Genomic DNA, 13,925 nt, shown 5'->3' with positions numbered 1-13,925 from the left:
CTGGCTCTGCCCACATATAACCCTGGTTTTCCGCCTAATCCCAGAACCCTTCTGAAGACGACTGTTGAACCTTACCCTTAGGTATGAGCTAATAAAAGCATTTGTTCTCCTTCCAGTCGTGAGAGTTTTTATTCACACTACACATGGGGTAGCGGGGTTAAACATCTCTGATATTGAGCAATAATCAAAAGTCAGAATAACTGAAGAAAATATAACAATAAATATTAAAGTATTTAAAACATAAAAATAACTTTAAACATTTTTTTAAAATCATCTTATTTCCCTTTGAGTCCTGCAGCTCCATGATCCTCATTGAAATCAGTGAGATCTCACATTCAGTTATAATCTGTTGTGGGATCCAAATGATACCATTCCCAGATTAATATTTTTAAATTTAGACATACAGAATGATAACAGGACCTTCCAGCCTATGGGCCTGTGCCACCCTAATACACCAATTACCCTCCAAACCCCCTAAGCTTTTGCAGGGTGGGAGGAAACCGGAGCACCCGGAGGAAACCCACAGACATTGTGAGAAGGTCTGTCTTTGTATTTGTCTAGAATACTGAGCGTGTGTGTGTGTGTGTGTGTGTGTGTGTGTGTGTGTGTGTGTGTGTGTGTGTGTGTGTTTTGTCCCCATGCTCTTTTCCCCATGTTCATTATTAATTGTCCACTATTTCCCACAGCTGCTGTAAACTCTGTGTGTGTGTGTGTGTGTGTGTGTGTGTGTGTGTGTGTGTGTGTGTGTGTGCGTGTGTGCGTGTGTGTGTGTGTGTGTGTGTGTGTGTGTGTGTGTGTGTGTGTGCGCATATGTGTATTTGCATATGAGTGTGAGTGTGTGTGTTTATATATATTCCATATTGTGCAAAATAAATCAGAATCAAAAGTAGTTCACAAGTGAACCCTGGAAATTAACAAATGGATCACTCGAAAATTAGATAGCAGGGCTTCAATAAATCAGAAACATTCTTATATTGCTCTCTGACATCACTCATGGACTAGTATTGCCTGGAGGAAGTAAGATAGAAAACTGTAGCAAAATGAAATGAATCTAGGTCATGTGACTGCAGTTTTGCTGGTCACATTTAAGATTCTCGCCCCAGGAACAACATTAACAGGCTACTGGCTTTTACATTGTTTCAAGAGTGAGGGCAGATAGAACTGTATATGTGTGAAAAAGAAATAGTGTATATCATGGCTAATGTGATTTATGGTGTGAAAAAAAAATTTTTAAAAAAAAAAAGAGTGAGGGCAGATAGTAGTTAACTCTTTAACTGCCTATATTCAGTCTCTCAAGTAGCATTAAAAACACATAAAACCTCCCAGAACATGCAGAGTCTCCTGATTTATAGCTCAGTCTGAATATTGTTAGGCCTTGAAATTAGGCCACGCGATATGAACTCAATAGGTTTGCACCAAATTCACTTTTCGGTTCTACAGGAGCTGTTTAAATAAACAGATTAAAGCATTTTTCAATAAAGGAGCAAAAATAATTTTATTCAAATGGGTATTAGACAGATTCATTGCAAAGTTGTGCTTTATCTAAGATGTGGGGAAAGGTTTTACCTCAGCAGGTAAAATTATATAGTTTGTGAAATTATATAGTTGGTGTGAAGTCAGGACAAATTGGAAACAATAGGTGTTTTTATCCTCCAGAGACTCAGGTAGCAATTAGTGGGCTAAAGGTGCTTCCAGTACCTTTCAATCTGGGGCGGAGGGGGGGGGGCAGGGGAGGGGGGGCAGGGGGGGTGGGAAATTGACCCAGTAAATTGCTAAAATTGTGATTTAAGGGGGATCTTGCCCCAGCGATGATGCGGTAGGTGACACATCATGCAGACTCTCCCTTCATGTCAGCAACCTCACTCCCCCAAATTGTGGTGACCCCTCTCTCCCCCTATCATGGCAGACACTTCAGCAGGTGTTTCCCTGTGATGCCAGTGAGGTAGGGCAGGGACCCAGTTGATTTTGGATCCCACTGGCCGGGTCAGATCCTTTCAAGCTGCTTTGTGAGTGGGGCACTAACTGGGCAAATTTACAAGGCAGCTTGAAAACATAATATCTCCTCCTCACTGACAATCAACACAGGCACAAGGATACGTGCTTAGCCCACTGTTCCACTCACTCTACACCCATGATTGTGTAGAAAAGCACAATTCAGGTGCCATCTACAAATTCGCCAATAGCACCACTGTTGTCGGCAGAATCACAGATGGTCAAGAGGAAGCGTAAGATAGATCAGCTGGTTGAGTGGTGTCACAAATATCACCTTTCACTCAACGTCAGCAAAACCAAGAAACTGATCATGGAATTTAGAAAGGGAAAGGGGAACACAAACCAGTCCTCACTGAGGGGGGTCAGCAGTGGAAAGGTTTAAGAACTTCAAATTCCTGGGGGTCAATGTGTCTGAAGTAAAAGTACAGTGAAATGCTGAGGAACTCAGCCAGTCTTTCAGGGTCCATAAGGGACAAAGATATATTGTCGACGATTCGGGCCTGAGCCCTTCTTCAAGGAATAAGCAGAATAAGCCACATTTCTGGTGATCTATCCTGGGGCCTCCATGTCGATGCAACCACAAAGAAGGCTCGCCAGTGGCTATACTTTGTTGAGATTTGATACGTCACCAAAGATTCTGGCAAATTTCTTCAGGTGTTCCGTGAAGAGCTGGTATGGAGGTGCCAGCCCCATCACAGGCATCAATTTTCACTCCATCAAGGGCATCTACAAGAGGTGGTGTCTCAAGAAAGCAAGCTCTTTCCTCAATGACCCTCACCACCCAGGCCATGGCCTCCACTCACTGCTACCATTGGGAAGGAGGTACAGGAGCCTGAAGATGAACACCAAACTGTACAGAAACGGCTTCTTCCCCTCTGCCATCAGATCTCTGAATAGGCAAAGAACTCCAGACATGTCCCCACTTTCTCTTCTTTATGCACTAATTTATTTAGTTTTAAAAAGTCATATATAGCAATTTTGCACTTGTGATGTTGCCGCAAAACAACAGATTTCGTGACATGTCCATGGCAATAAATTCTGATTCTAGTTATATTAGCTAGAAGTTCAGTAATAAACAGAAATCAAGCACAACTTCATGTCACTTTGAAGTGCAAAATAGGCACCCAGTGATGCCAAAGAACACACTTACATTAGATACATCCAATATATTTGTGAATGGATGCAAACTAACTCTATTACTATATAATACAAATTTTCTTGTGCAAATGCATCAAGGGGCAACAAGGATAACATTTCTCGGTAAATGTAAAACTGCTATTTTAATTCTATATCTCATATGGGTACTCATTACTTTTGAAATTTAAATGTTGAATATCAAAACCCAAGGCAAGAAGATATACCTTTTTGAACCTGTAATATGAACCTGGTTTATTATTGGGGATGGCCAAGCTCAATGTGCTGTCATAATGCCTGAACAAAACACCAGTACAGCTGCGCTAACAGTATATTGGACTGTATATCGTATGGGTGAACCCACACAAGGCAGCAGGACCAGACAACATACCTAGCCAGGTACTGAAGGACTGCGCAGACTAATTGACGGAGTTCTTGACAGACATTTTCAACACTTCACTGCAGCAATCCATTGTTCCTGCAGAGTTTAAGACAGCCACCGTCATCGGGCATCTGGTAGATTGTGTGGTAGAACCCCACAGGGGAGCACTGTATCTTGGCTCCCCACTTTCCCTGGGTGTGCACCAACAGCTCTGGCAGTGCCAGCATTTAAAAAATGTTATTTTTGAAATATCAATTTATGCAAATGATTGATATTCAGATTGGTTGTAGCAGCAGATTAACTACCACCCGGGCCCTAGGCTGAGCTTTAGTAAGGCCCCCCCCCCCACCCAGACCGTGCTCTCCTGCCCCACAGCCCCTACCTTCGTTGAACAGAATAAAGTGAAATTGTTCCATTTATTAGCCTTTGGGCACGATGCCCTCACATATTCTAAATTTATCTGCCAGGGATGTACTGGGAATTCACCAGTTGGTGTTTGGTTGGGGGAGAGGAGGAAAAACTTCATTAAAATCAAACAAAATTTTACCTTACAGAAGCCATCTGCCAGCTCCAAATAATTTGAAAAGTCTGTTAGTTACAAAAGGATAAATAAAATCAGTTCTAAATACAGTCTCAATACAAAATAACAAAGGAGAATGGAGAATACTTCTTAAAAAAGGAAACATCAGCTCCACAGAAATATAGTGATAGTTTTAACTCCTGTGGACGCTGCGAGACCTACTGAGTTCCTCCAGCATTTCCATGTTTTTACTTTGCAAAAAGAAGCACGGTCCCCCTCACTGTCCGGGTGACCAACGCGCAGGGGTGAGGGAACATGATGGACAGTTTTCATTGCCAAATCCGACGGGGAGAATGGGGCACGTGGTGGCGACTGGCCTGGATGTGGGCTGAGAGAGTGACAGGTTTCCGAAGACGAGCGTTGGTGGAAAATGGGGAGTGGGGTTGAGTGGGCGGGTGCTGTGTGTGATGATGTCATTACGGAAGATCACTTGGTTTAGTTGCAGATCGTGTATTCTTTTTAAGGCGGGCGAAATGGAACGGTTTCTGCACCGCATTGCATTGTGGGTATAAACATTGACCTCTCTCTTGCTGTGCCCCATGAAAAGAATTCTGCTCCCTGTGATGGGCTCATCCAGGACAACGCAAGCGCAAGTCGTTGCATTGGTGTACCAGTGGTTGCGACAGGTCCCCTTACCTTCCAGGTCCTTAGGCTTCTGCCTACTCAGCCTAATGGTTAATCTGCCATTGGTTTCAGGATAGAGTGGAAGGAGACAAAATATAGCCACAGTCAAAATATATTTACAGGTAGTTGCTGTGACAGGGAGATGCAGGGAATTTTTTTGGCGAACAGGCAAGGTTCAGTGACTGGGTTGCTTTATCTTTATGCAGCTTGTGAACAAGAACAAAGGAATTGCTGCTATCTGTTTTCCAGATTCACACCGCAAGAGCTCAATGCAGAACTTGGAGCAAAATATTACTTTAAAAAACAGCTGAAAACTCAATCTAACCTTGAAAGGCTGCCTAGAGCTTTTCTTGATGGTCTCTGGCGAGTATGCACAGGTTTCTCAAGTGTTATAACACTGCTGAAGATCCAGCTGCGCTGGGTGGGAAACGTCTCCAGAATGGAGGACCATCGCCTTCCTAAGATCGTGTTATATTGCGAGCTCTCCACTGGCCACCGTGACAGAGGTGCACCAAAGAAAAGGTACAAGGACTGCCTAAAGAAATCTCTTGGTGCCTGCCACGTTGACCACCGCCAGTGGGCTGAAATCGCCTCAAACCGTGCATCTTGGCGCCTCACAGTTCGGCGGGCAGCAACCTCCTTTGAAGAAGACCGCAGAGCCCACCTCACTGACAAAAGGCAAAGGAGGAAAAACCCAACACCCAACCCCAACCAACCAATTTTCCCCTGCAACCGGTGCAACCTTGTCTGCCTGTCCCGCATCGGACTTGTCAGCCACAAATGAGCCTGCAGCTGACGTGGACATTTACCCCCTCCATAAATCTTCATCCGCGAAGCCAAGCCAAAGAGAAAGAAAGAAGATAACACTATTGCTGAATTAAGTGTCTTAATTAACATATCAGTGTTGTTATGAAAGATAAGTGTGCATGTGATATTGTGGACAATTGGTGTTCAGTTCATGCTGAAAATTCAGTCTTTGGAGAGTTCTACCATGTAAGAGGGCTCCTCAGTATATTCTCACAAGATAGCCACATTGCTATTAGCAGACAGCAAGGTGATCAGTGATCATTTTCTATCTGCAGCAAACACAGATAATTATTGCTCTGGAACTTTAACGATATATGTATGTTGCTTTGTTGATAGTGTAAAAATTGACTGGTCTTATTCAATCTACCACTGGTAGATGACTGAAATTCTATCCAATATAACTGGTACAGAGTCACATCATTCAATATTATTCCAGGTTTCTACCAAATTTGTTCTAATCTCACTTGGCTAAACATCTGGATTAATTCAAGTTCTTTGTCATAATAAGCATATTATGACTCAACACCCCACTGTGTAATTGGATCATGGATTTCCTCACCTCCAGACCATAATCATCAAGGATCCACACCACTCAGCACACTCTCTGATCTCACTGCTACCATCAGGACAGAGGTCTAAGAGCCACAAGACTCGCATCACCAGGTTCAGGAACAGCTGCTCCCCCTCCACCATCAGACTCCTCAACAATAAACTCAATCGGGAATTCATTTAAAGACTATTTTGCACTTTATTTTTTCCCTCTCTGTGTTACACAGTCTATTTGTTGGCATTTGTTTATTTGTTTACATATGTACATTGTGTACAGCTTTTTTGCACTACCAATCAGTGGTAATTTTCTCACAGGAAAAAAGAATCTCGGGATTGTATGTGATGTCATGTATGTACTCTGACAATAAATATGAAAAATAACTCCTTCAATGCAATCTGTATCTTGGAACACCTGTCAAATACTAAATTCTATATAGTATTTCCATTATTGGGCAACTTAAAAATGCTGGAGAAAATCCCTTTACATATAAATAATTACCAGATCGACAATCTCCCTAATGTCTTTAACCCATCCCCAGCTGACATTGCTTCCATTTTGATCCTGGTTCATTCAAAACCAGTCATATTTCCATCTATGTCATTGTTATTGGCTAATATATAATCCCAAAATATTATTATTTATTGAATGTTTGAGTTTAACTGGCAACATGTTTCTTGCTCTGTGAACAATGCATACGTACCCTGACTAAATTTTGATCAAAGACTGTTTGCAATTAAAAAGGACAAGGAGAATTGTGGTTGGGTTTATAGTGTGGATAAACAAATCACTTGGATCATGTTTAAAGTTGTCCAGATTAATTTTGTACAGGCTTTTTATTTTCACACTGTATCTAATTTGGCAAGAAATAGTAATCAAATCTAACACAGTCAATGATTCCAATACTAGATATTTGTTTAAGCAACCAAGTAGAAATTGTGTGTAGTGTCTCTCTGAGTCCTGTTTCTCAAACTACATTTTACCAGTTTCTCCTGAAGGAGCTGAGTCACACTGGGGTACAATGCCACACCGTTGATACACTGGGATACAATGCCACACCGTTAATACACTGGGGTACAATGCCACACCGTTGATACACTGGGATACAATGCCACACTGTTGATACACTGGGATACAATGACACATCGTTAATACACTGGGATACAATGCCACACTGTTGAAACACTGGGGTACAATGCCACATCGTTAATACACTGGGATACAATGCCACACCATTAATACACTGGGATACAATGCCACACCATTAATACACTGGGGTACAATGCCACACCATTAATACACTGGGGTACAATGCCACATCGTTAATATACTGGGATACAATGCTACACCATTGAAACACTGGGGTACAATGCCACACTGTTAATGCATTGGGACACAATGCCACACCGTTGAAACACTGGGATACAATGCCACATCGTTAATATACTGGGATACAATGCTACACCATTGAAACACTGGGGCACAATGCCACACTGTTAATGCATTGGGACACAATGCCACACCATTAATACACTGGGACACAATGCCACATCGTTAATATACTGGGATACAATGCTACACCATTGAAACACTGGGGTACAATGCCACACAGTTGATACACTGGGATACAATGCCACACCATTAATACACTGGGATACAATGCCACATCGTTAATATACTGGGACACTATGCCACATCGTTAATATACTGGGATACAATGCTACACCATTGAAACACTGGGGTACAATGCCACACAGTTGATACACTGGGATACAATGCCACACCATTAATACACTGGGATACAATGCCACACCATTAATACACTGGGGTACAATGCCACACCATTAATACACTGGGGTACAATGCCACATCGTTAATATACTGGGATACAATGCTACACCATTGAAACACTGGGGTACAATGCCACACTGTTAATGCATTGGGACACAATGCCACACCGTTGAAACACTGGGATACAATGCCACACTGTTGAAACACTGGGGTACAATGCCACACAGTTGAAACACCTGGGTACAATGCCACACCATTAATAGACTTTATCTGACTGAGCTGAGTCAATGAGTATTGCTGGGTTATTTCACCATCAAGAACTTCATAGTTCAACTTTGATTCTCTTGTCACTCGAGCCTTGGAGCAATGCTTGTTGGTATGAGTAAATGATTTTTTTTATGACTATACTTGAAGTTTCTCTGGTCTTTATTCTGCTGAGACAGAAACCCATTTTAAATAAACTGACTGATGGTTGAACTTTGTAACCTCAGAAGGTCAGAAAAATGCAGACAGTTCTTTTCAAATGTTGCCACTGGACAAGACAAAGGGGAAAATCCTGATTGATTTTTTTTTCTTACTTTAGTGGTAGGGGCACTAAGATTTGTTAAAATCACTGAGCTGATGCAAGAAGGTACCTCATCAGAGAATAGGGCTGGAAGCAGAGATCAAATTACTCAATACCATACCACAAACCTGATTAGATAAACTATCTATTTAGCCTTCCAATGGAAGGCACAGCTAGTAGAGTGGCGACAATCACAGTGGCAGAGACCTGCGTTCAATCCTGACTTTGAGTGCTGGCTGTGTGGACTTTGTACGTTTTCCATGGGACTGAGCAGGTTTATTTTGTGTGTTCCGGTTTCCTCCCACATGCCAAAGATAAGCAGGTTGGTGGGTAAATAAGGTTAAAAATTGGTTTAATAAAGTTCTGTAAAATTGCCTGTAGTAAGTAGTTAGGCAACAGATTCTAAAGAGGAATTCATGTTAAATTTTATCATCATCTGACTGTACATATCTTTGGCTTGGCTTCGCGGACGAAGATTTATGGAGGGGGTAAAAAGTCCACGTCAGCTGCAGGCTCGTTTGTGGCTGACAAGTCCGATGCGGGACAGGCAGACACGGTTGCAGCGGTTGCAGGGGAAAATTGGTGGGTTGGGGTTGGGTGTTGGGTTTTTCCTCCTTTGCCTTTTGTCAGTGAGGTGGGCTCTGCGGTCTTCTTCAAAGGAGGTTGCTGCCTGCCAAACTGTGAGGCGCCAAGATGCACGGTTTGAGGCGAGATCAGCCCACTGGCGGTGGTCAATGTGGCAGGCACCAAGAGATTTCTTTAGGCAGTCCTTGTACCTTTTCTTTGGTGCACCTCTGTCACGGTGGCCAGTGGAGAGCTCGCCATAGAACACGATCTTGGGAAGGCGATGGTCTTCAATTCTGGAGACGTGACCCACCCAGCGCATCTGGATCTTCAGCAGCGTGGATTCGATGCTGTCGGCCTCTGCCATCTCGAGTACTTCGACGTTAGGGATGAAGTCGCTCCAATGGATGTTGAGGATGGAGCGGAGACAACGCTGGTGGAAGCGTTCTAGGAGCCGTAGGTGATGCCGGTAGAGGATCCATGATTCGGAGCCGAACAGGAGTGTGGGTATGACAACGGCTCTGTATACGCTAATCTTTGTGAGGTTTTTCAGTTGGTTGTTTTTCCAGACTCTTTTGTGTAGTCTTCCAAAGGCGCTATTTGCCTTGGCGAGTCTGTTGTCTATCTCGTTGTCGATCCTTGCATCATCTGACTGTACATATACAACCAGAGAAAAGAGTGTTTCACTGATCATAGTACACACATTTCTCACAGAGCACATAATAATCACATGCAGACATTGAAATATAATGTAAAATAAATGTATCAGTATTCTGTAATAATTTTCTCACTTTCATTAATAAGGGACCCAAGGTTACAGGATTCCGTTCATCAATCTTACAGCTGAGAACGTGGGGAGAATAAAATGTAGAATGAATGTGGTTCAGTGTAAACAGGAGTAAATCACGAAAATCTGTAGGCACCATGGCTGAAATAAAAACACAAAATGCTGGGGAAACTCAGCAGGTTAAACAGTGCCTTTATGCTGCAAAGGTAAAGATACAGAACCAACGTTTTGGCCTTGAGCCCTTCATCAGGTATGAAAGACAGTCGGCAGGCGTCTGTGCAAAAGGATGGTGGGGGGAAGAGGGGCAAAGGCAGAAGATGATAAGTGGAGAAGGGAGGGAGGGGACAGCAGCCATCGAGGAGGAGGGATGGCTGGGTGGGTGGAGAGGGAAAGGAGGGAAGAACTAGAAAAACTGGAAAGGGGAGGGGAAAGGAACAGTGAACTGGTTAGCAGAAAGCAAAGAGGTCGATGTTAGTGCCATCTAACTGGAGTGTATTCAGAGGGAAAATAAGGTGTTCCTCCAAACTGGGTGGTCAGGTTAAGACAGTACATAAGGTCACGAACAAACACGTGCGCCCAGGAGTATGACTCAGAATTGAAATGGTTGGCTACTGGGAGGTCATTGTTGTGGCGGATGGAGAGGAAGTGCTCAGCGAAGCGATTTTCCAATCTGCAACTGATCTCTCCAATGTAGGGAAGGCCACAAAGGGAGCACCAGATGCAGTAAATCAGTCCTGTGGATACACAAGTGAAATGTGGCTTCACTTAAAAGGCCTGCTTGGGGACTGAGACCATAGTGAGGGAGCACCACAGTCTGGGGCCTTGGCCTGATTTCCCCCTGTGGCAGCAGGAGGTGCACCACTTGCGCACACACCCCCTCCCTCACCACGGTCCCAGATCCCCAAGCAGGCCTTTCAAGTGAAGCAACCTTCACTTGTACTTCCAGAGGACTGATTTATTGTTTAAACTGATTTACTGTTTCACTATCGAGGTAACTATTTAAGAAGGTCAATAATTTGTTTAAAGAAAATGTTCTTACCCTAATGAGTCATGTGAAGAAGTCCTTGACACGATGTTCCCCTCTTTTGATAGCATTAATTGGATGCGTTAATATGGTCAAGATGAATATTCTTTCTAAATTTTTATATATTTTTCAAGCTGTACCTGTTTTTGTTCCCAAATCCTTTTTTTGATTATATCAGATCTTCTTTTATATGGAAAAACAAGCATCCCCATCTCAAAAATGTTTTCCTTCAAAATACTAAAAGGAACACGGGTTTAACATTACCTAACTTCTGGTTTTATTATTGGGCAGATGACATTAGATATATTACAAGGAAAATTTAGGGGCTTCAAGATGGATTCGTTTAGAAATTAAATCTACCAATACTTGGAGCACCTTTACCTTTCTGGTCTCTAAACTAACCGCTGATTTTGTTGTTAGACATACATTGAGAATCTGGTTCAATTTTGGGTACCATAGATTCTTATTAATTTGTCCTATTTTAGGTAATTATTTTTTTTAACTGTTGGTTCAAGATTATCGGTTTCCATCATTGGTAAAATTTAGGTGTCCAATCTTTTTTAGATACTTTTACTGACCAAAGTCTTGCCTTTTTTGAACAATTAATCCAATTTCGTACCTTGTCTTTAGTTCTTAATATTACTTTTACTCCAAATGCTTTTCTCACGCTCTTTGGAACAAGTGGAATAAGATATTGAATGTATTACAACCCTGTGTAGTTGCCCTCACTCCCCTTATCACTAGAAGGGCCATTTCAATGAGATGGAAAGATGCCGTCCCTCCCACTCATACTCAATGGTTGTCTGTTATGTTGGCATGTCTGACTTTGGAAATAATTAGATGTTCCACTACTGAAATGAATCTTAATTTTGTTTCTTTATGAGGTTCTTTTCTCAATTATTTCCAAAAACTATTTTCTGGTTTATGACCCCATTGGTTACCTTTTTTTTAAGATATCAGTAGTGGTCTGTCCGTGTTAAGCCAATAGCCTCTGTAGGGTGAAGTTAGATAGTAAAATAGTGGTTAGTGTTTTTTAAACTTCTTTTTAATGTAACATAGATTACAATATCGCCTTCCCAAGATCGTGTTATATGGCGAGCTCTCCACTGGCCACCGTGACAGAGGTGCACCAAAGAAAAGGTACAAGGACTGCCTAAAGAAATCTCTTGGTGCCTGCCACATGGACCACCGCCAGTGGGCTGATAACGCCTCAAACCGTGCATCTTGGCGCCTCACAGTTTGGCGGGCAGCAACCTCCTTTGAAGAAGACCGCAGAGCCCACCTCACTGACAAAAGGCAAAGGAGGAAAAACCCAACACCCAACCCCAACCAACCAATTTTCCCTTGCAACCGCTGCAATCGTGTCTGCCTGTCCCGCATCGGACTTGTCAGCCACAAACGAGCCTGCAGCTGACGTGGACTTTTTACCCCCTCCATAAATCTTCGTCCGCGAAGCCAAGCCAAAGAAGGACAGATTACAATACCACCTGTATTATTCTATAAGATTTGTTAATATTCTATTTTATAAATTTATATGATGAAACCAATAAAAATATTAAAAGGATTGGCAGACCTCAAGGAGACATAGCAATGCAGCGGCAAAACATTGCAAGAATGCTGCCTGAATCGCTGAGTTCCATCAGCATTTTGTGTGTTTCCAGCATCTGTAGACTATCTTGTTTACCTGCAAGAGGAACTCAGCGGGAAGCATTAGTGGGAGGAACATTCTTTGCTGGTATGATATCTACCCTACTATGAATATGGAATCTAGTAAGAGGGTCTATTTCCAAGCTGCAAATCAGCATTCTTCACTTAAGAAAAAACAAAATGATGATGTCTATCAGGAATTATTTTGAAATCAGTATCAAAACATTTATTCCAAAGGGCAAAATAAGATCAAATGAGAAGATTACTGCTACTCAGTTGCAAATGGAACTTACCAAAAGTACATAAAGAAAGTCATTTGCGTCCTTAGCCTTCAAAGAGAATAAATGATGATATAGCCCTATTTTAGCAGTCCCTTGTGTATAGGGGTAGCTGTTCATAGTATCACCTGGCTGCTCCATGTTTGTTTATTTTATACAGTAACTAGAAATTAGATATAGCTTCAGAATCAGAATTGATTGTCATGAACACGTCGCAAAATTTGTTTTGCGGCAGCGTCGCCGTGCAAACATTTATATAAACCACATTCACAAAATAAATAAAAAATAGTGCAAGGAAAAGAGAAAGACAAAGTGAGGTAGTGTCTGAAGATAAAGATCCATGAATATTTTTACTTGGGAATATTTATGAAGAAGATATAAAATTGAAATTGGTTAAATATCAAGAAAAAAACATAGCCGAAGTGATAGCAAAGAAATGTATAGCAGTAATATGGAAAACTGAGAATTTGGTAAAAATAGACAGATGGCAGATTGAAATGCAAAACTGTATAAATTTAGAAAAAAATACTTATATTTTAAGGAATCAAATTGGGAACTTTTATAAAAGTTGGGAACCATATCTAGATTTTCTGAATAAAAGTCCATCCACATCCTCCACTTTGCCCTCCCCTCTCAGTTAGTAATTATAAAAATAATGAATATTTTATATGTTAGTAATATTAAATATGTAGAAATAGCTGTTGTTTCCTTTACTTTCCTTTTTTCCTCTTTTGGCGGGGAGGGGCTTTGGGAAGAAAATTAAAGATTTATTGTATCATTTTGTATGGTTTATTAAGTTACTATATTATTGAATTTATACTTTGCATCGATACAAATGATAAATAAAATTTTCCCCCCAAAAAATGAGGTAGTGTCTGTAACTTATTGTTCATTCAGAAATCTGACAGCAGAGGAGAAGCTGTCCTTGTGCTGCTGTAGTTTGAAAAGGAATAATCTGCACGAGGCTTTAGGAAAAGAGGAAAAGCATTCTTTCAAAATATTGGCATGGGCATGATGGGCTGAATAGCCCCCCCTCTGTGCACTAATAATCTATTATATTCTAGCCGGCTGATCACATTGACCAATCTCATCACCTACTGATTCTCAACCCACTCAATTTCTGCATCTACCAAGTGAAATTACTCTGCAAACATTCTTGCAGTTCTCAGAAATGTTAATTAGTTAATCAGTACCTTGCATCTG

General features: G+C 41.6%; 1 long non-coding RNA gene across 1 annotated transcript in view; it reads right to left on the bottom strand.

The window, feature by feature from the left end:
- Nucleotides 1-13,925, bottom strand: part of LOC138756487 (uncharacterized) — an 88,602-nt gene that overhangs the window by 15,573 nt on the left and 59,104 nt on the right. The gene's annotated exons all lie outside the window — the stretch shown is intronic.

This window comes from Narcine bancroftii, chromosome 3 (assembly GCF_036971445.1).
Source record: "Narcine bancroftii isolate sNarBan1 chromosome 3, sNarBan1.hap1, whole genome shotgun sequence".
In the NCBI taxonomy this organism is placed as follows: Eukaryota; Metazoa; Chordata; class Chondrichthyes; order Torpediniformes; family Narcinidae; genus Narcine; species Narcine bancroftii.
This window is presented reverse-complemented; position numbering and strand designations above follow the sequence as displayed.